This window comes from Entelurus aequoreus, linkage group LG10 (assembly GCF_033978785.1).
Source record: "Entelurus aequoreus isolate RoL-2023_Sb linkage group LG10, RoL_Eaeq_v1.1, whole genome shotgun sequence".
NCBI lineage: Eukaryota > Metazoa > Chordata > Actinopteri > Syngnathiformes > Syngnathidae > Entelurus > Entelurus aequoreus.
The window spans coordinates 67,684,417-67,690,722 of NC_084740.1; the positions used below are offsets into that span (position 1 = coordinate 67,684,417).

General features: G+C 32.9%; 1 protein-coding gene across 1 annotated transcript in view; it reads right to left on the reverse strand.

Moving 5' to 3' along the window:
* The window catches only part of kalrna (kalirin RhoGEF kinase a), a 282,218-nt gene extending 280,306 nt beyond the window's left edge, over positions 1-1,912 (reverse strand). The window contains exon 1 of the mRNA XM_062061506.1: positions 1,738-1,912. The gene's annotated coding sequence lies outside the window, so the exon portion shown is untranslated. The remainder of the gene's footprint in view (positions 1-1,737) is intronic.
* Positions 1,913-6,306: the final 4,394 nt, after the last annotated feature.

Consider the following 6,306-nt stretch of genomic DNA (forward strand, 5'->3'; position numbering starts at 1 on the left):
TATCTTCACCATACCTGGTTGTCCAAATTAGGCATAATAATGTGTTGATTCCACGACTGTATATATCAGTATCGGTTTATATCGGTATCGGTAATTAAGAGTTGGACAATATCGGAATATCGGATATCGGCAAAAAAGCCATTATCGGACATCCCTAAAAAATACATATTTGTATCTTCCATTACCACCTGAGGTGACAATAGCCCACTTTCAAAGCATAAACAATATTTGTCCATCCAAAAGGAGACAGACTCAACATGCAGGTCATTATTTGGTGTTTCATGGCATGTTTTAGGTAGCAAAGTTGAGTCATTTTGGAACTATGTTATTCTTAGTTAAAACCCTTTTTTCCATCGTTGTCAACACACTTCTGCTCTAATGACAATATATTTGGTAAAGAATAACTCTCATTTGGCACTGTATTAATTAAGCCTTGCAAAGTTCCGTATACATAAAATGTGCATTACATTAAATTAGAGATGTCCGATAAATGCTTTAAAATGTAATATTGGAAAATATCGGTATCGTTTTTTTTTCCTTATCGGTATGGTTTTTTTGTTTTGTTTTTTAAATTAAATTAACATAAAAAACACAAGATACACTTACAATTAGTACACCAACCCAAAAAACCTCTCTCCCCCATTTACACTCATTCACACAAAAGGGTTGTTTCTTTCTGTTATTAATATTCTGGTTCCTACATTATATATCAATATATATCAATACAGTCTGCAAGGGATACAGTCCGTAAGCACAAATGATTGTGTGTGCTGCTGGTCCACTAATAGTACTAACCTTTAACAGTTAATTTTACTCATTTTCATTAATTACTAGTTTCTATGCAACTGTTTTTATATTGTTTTACTTTCTTTTTTATTCAATAATTTTTTTTAAATGTATTTATCTTATTCTATTTTATTAATTTTTTTTAAAAAAGGACCTTATCTTCACCATACCTGGTTGTCCAAATTAGGCATAATAATGTGTTAATTCCACGACTGTATATATCGGATGATATCGATATCAGTATCGGTTGATATCGGTAATTAAAGAGTTTGACAATATCGGAATATCCGCAAAAAGCCATCATCGGACATCCCTACATTAAATACTTGCTTTTAAAAACGAATTATTTTTTAAAAATCTGAAATCTCTTTAGTTATATCTGTTTTCTTGATTTTTGCTTATTTTATTTTTTTATTGCTTCCATTTTTGTATTGCAATTCTGCATCTGCGCTGTTTTTTTTTTAAATTGTAATGCCATTTAATAAATACGTTTTTTGGCTTGTTGTTGAGGAAAACAAGGCCGTGACTACATCTAATACATCTTTTATAAGATAACAAGTGACAATAAAACAATTTAAAAAACGGGTTATTTCGGGGGCTGGAGAGTTAGGATGAGACAACACACCTTTCCCAACAGCAGAGGGAGACAATGCAGAACATTTTACAGACAAATGATTAATAAAGTCGTTTGTTTTTACATAAACTTTAAAAACACAATATATAAAAGCATGGAGGTTTTATTTCCAACTTTTAACAATTAGTGATAAATTAAACACCCCCCCCTCAGTAGCCAAAATGTAGTCTTCCATAACGCGGAAGTGCGAGGAGTTTAAAGAAACAGTGGCGAACATGTACAGTTAAAGTAAAACATGCGTGTTGTTTTCCCACGTATTGTTTGTCTATTCACTTTCCGTCCAAAATAAGGTAACTCCACATACGATGACGGCTCACCTTCTTCAATGTGTTTCTTTCTTCGCGTTAGAAAACGCCATCAAGTTTCTTCCCGCCTTGTAGCCACATACAGGAAGTCCGTCTATACGCCCAGCCAATCAGTGGTGACGTTTATAGTGACGTCACTCCCCCCGTCTTTCCGCACGGTTGCGCTTTATAAGCATCAGGCTACAACAACATCATTGACATCATTCATGACTTCATCACCTCATTGCAGAGGTGTGGACTCGAGTCACATGACTTGGACTCGAGTCAGACTCGAGTCATGAATTTGATGACTTTGGACTCGACTTGACAAAATGTAAAGAGACTTGCAACTCGACTTAGACTTTAACATCAATGACTTGTGACTTCACTTGGACTTGAGCCTTTTGACTTGACATGACTTGCTACTTTCCCCAAAACCCAAAGATTAAAGAGTTATTTGGGAGCGCGCCGCTCCGTATTTTTCCTGTTCTTCGTCTGTGTCTATCAGCGTGTTGTTCCTGTCAGCTGGTGTGCTCTCAGTACAACAGCCAATCAAATTAGATCTACGCTATTTTCATCCAACAGCTCTCATCCAATCAAATTGCAGGACAACCAATGAAGAAGAATGGTCAAACAATGCGGCAGTGAGAAACAATTATGCCAAAGTTAATTTCGTTCGGGTATTAAAACTACGACTCGGTCAACAAAAAACGAATAGCCCTATGCAAATCATGCAGTTGGAATATTATAGACGGAGACGTAACAACTTCCAACTTCGTTCGACATTTGAAGATGCACAAAGAAGGGTAAGTTTTGAATGTAAGCTAACGTTTATTGGCTAAGTAACGTGACTTTTATTTGCTGTGTAGTTAAATCAGTGAGGCTGTAAACTCACTGCTAACGTTATAACCATAGACATCTTATAAGGGTACGCAGCATCGCGCGCTACTGCCTACAGGCGCAGACGAGACGCGGGGCCGCCATCTTGGAGTGGTGATCCGCCCCACTAGTGCAATTCATTTGGCAGGAGCAATGAACTGTCAGCGCATTTAATTCATTTTACCTCACTGAATACCACTGATTTTCACGCGCTTTTTTGTTATATGTGTAGCTATGATAAAGGACACATGTTTTGGCGTGTTTTATTATTCATAGTTTGCTTAACAGTAATATAATATTCTTATACGCTATAAGTGACCAGACGTCCGAGATCAAAACTGGGAATATAATCCAAGAGAAAGGGGAAAAAACGGTCAGCTATTTTTAAATTGAAGAAATAATATGATTAGGTTATATATACATGCGTATATCCTACATAAACAATGTATGAATACATTAGATATCTATATATCTTATAGACTGTATCTCTGTTGCTGCAGCAGCAGAGAGTTTATTCTGTCTTGACACTTTGTATTGATATTTTGTATTACATTCTTCCCTTAAATGATCATGTTTACAGTCATTGTTTTATATGTATTTTTTATGTATGTCGCTTTGGATAAAAGCGTCTGCCAAATACTTCAACATAAACATATATAAACACCTGTAAGTCTTTATATCAGCTAAAACCACCAATCTGTTTCACTGGATTCAGAATAAAACCAAATTCTGTCTTACCCAACAATGTTAGTATTTGAATATTGTTACTTGAAGACTTATTCCTGGTTACAATTATACTGTTAAGAAAGTATTGTGTTATATTTTGCCTAAAATGAGAATGCATCATAATCAGTGGCGGCTGGTGAATTTTGTTTTAGGTGGGGCTGAAAGTTTGTAAACCAAACCCATGTAGGGGGGTCATCCTCCCCCAGAAGATTTCTTTGTGATTTTCACATACAAATATTAAAGATCTTTGCTCCTTCTCAACTCTGTGGTAATATTATTTTCATAAAATACAACCAATAGTACATTAATGTTAAATCTTACTTGTGAAAAGTAATCACCCGATTTCTATTTTCAACAGTACGCTCATTTGAGTTGGAAAACGCTGAACACCATCTTTGTTTTCTACCTGTCAACTGTCAGTTTAGGCTGCTCGCCGGCTCCTCATCACCACTTCAAGATGGCGGCCAAATTGCTCGTGTCACAGCAGCCAATGCTGCGTCTACTTATAAGATGTCTATGGTTATAACGTCATTGCAAACACGGCAATATGTTGCGTCCACTGCAGTTCGCTACCTTATTCATACTTTTTGTCAAGTGATTTTTTTTAAGCAGGGTTGCATGAGGTACCTATACTTAACGTTACGTTAGTCAATGTATCACACACAGTAACGTAACGTTAGACGGCGATCAGCAGCACCGCATATTTTAGCCACCTACAAAAACACAAACATAGTCAAATAAAGGTCAGTTAAAATGTATACTATATTAAGAATATGTGAACATATTGCATAGGGCCCTGACATCTAAAAAGTACAACTCTGTTCATTGTTTTGTTCATGTTTTTGTTATGTTTTTCATATGTACGCACACATCAACACACATACAGTATGAGATGAGATCAATGAGATAAGGTAAGAACAGGATAGAAACTGCTGTGGAACTACCGGTAGTTACAATGCAATGTGCCAAGGAAATACAATGTTAACACTTTTGTGCAAATAAGTACAGTTGCACTTGTTTTTTCAAATGTGTTTATTCTGTAAAGGAATGAGTTAAATGTTTAAAATGACTGGATAATAGTGCTATTATGAAGTGCAATGTCAGCACTATTTTTTTTCCTGCAATTTCAAATGCACTTGTTTTAATAAATGAATACAGCGTTTTAAAAGCATACACAATCTGTGTAAATATATTAGTCTGTGGTTAAAAGGACTTGAAAGGACTCGAAATTCAAAATGCAGGACTTGGGACTTGACTTGAGACTTTCCAGTCTTGACTTTGGACTTGACTCGGGACTTGCCTGTCTTGACTCGGGACTTGACTCGAGACTTGAGGGCAAAGACTTGAGACTTACTTGTGACTTGCAAAGGAATGACTTGGTCCCACCTCTGCCTCATTGCTACCACACAATGTACATCATCACTTTTACTCACCTTTAAGAAATATTTCAGAGATGCATCTTTCATGAAGTTTATTCAGTTATTTGAATAATGTTCAAATCAATGAATAACAACCTGCACCTCAAAACAACATTACATTGTGGATGAAAGTGTTCTGTCCGGAACAAAGGAAGAGAGGAGACAAAATATAATGTATGTATTTCTTGCTTTGTCACAGAAAGAAATGAATGCAAAATGTAGACATATAGCCATGAACTGTTTTTTTGTCACTAAATGGATAAATACCGATTATTATTATTATATCTATATTATTTCATTTTTATAAATCATTTCACTAAAAAAATTTAAACAAGAAAAATGATTAAATGTACCATTTTGATGAATGCATCATTATGTTTTATAATATTTTTCTATTATAGAATGTTTTACTTAAATCTAGATTTTATACAGTATTTTATAGGTTCATTCTTTTCCTTTTTGACTGTATATCTTGCGTTTTATTTTCAGACGTGTTTGTGAGATGTATTTAATAAAGTCTTTCTCAGAAGTGTGACGGTAAAAAAAAAAACATTGTAATATCTCAACTTGTCTGAATATAATGTATATATATATATATATATATATATATATATATATATATATATATATATATATATATATATATATATATATATATATATATATATATATATATATATATATATATATATATAAATAATAATAATAAAAAATCATCTATTAAAAAGTGTATTGAAGATTATAATTTTTTATTTTATTTGTTATATTTATAGATGAACATTATTGCACATAATTTTAATGGATGGGAGAATGCTTTTAAGTGTCAAATTGGGTGCCTAAACAGAATTTTATTTGGAGCACCCCAACACAAATGTTTCTCACTTTTTAAAATTATTATAATAATCATATTATAATAACAACGGCTTGTTCTCACTTTTAAAAAAAAATATTATAATAGTTATATTATAATAATTTGGTAAGTTGCAATAATGTCATCTCAAAATGTAGTGTATATTACTGTGAATGGAAAAACAGTACTGCTGTTTTTATGGTAAAAAAAAAAGAAAGAAAAGGCAGCTCAGTTGCCAGAATTTTACTGTAAAATTTGCATTAGTTTTTTTTACTGTAAATAAAAAAAATTGCAACTTTACAGTAAAAATTTAGCACCTGAGCTGCCAGTTATTTTTATTTTATTTTTATTTTTTTTACTGCAAATCAACAACTGTAGATTTTTCGGTGCATTACTGTAAATGCCAAAACGACACCACAGGTTATTACAGTAAAAAAAAGGTACTGTTTTTTTCATTTGGAGAAAAATGCTGTTAAAGCCACAGTAAATTTCACGATTTTACCATGAAATCTATTGCTACGTTTACATTGCACAATTTGATGGATAACTTGTTTTGAAATCATTATTATTAGTATTTATTTGTATTTAAAAATGGTTTGAATGTTTGATCATATCTTTTTGCATAATAAGACAACATTTAAGTTAACATATACTTTATAAAAAAAAAAAAATCTCCCAAAATAGAAAGAAAGAATACATTTAGTAAGAAAAGCTATGGTACTTTCTTGA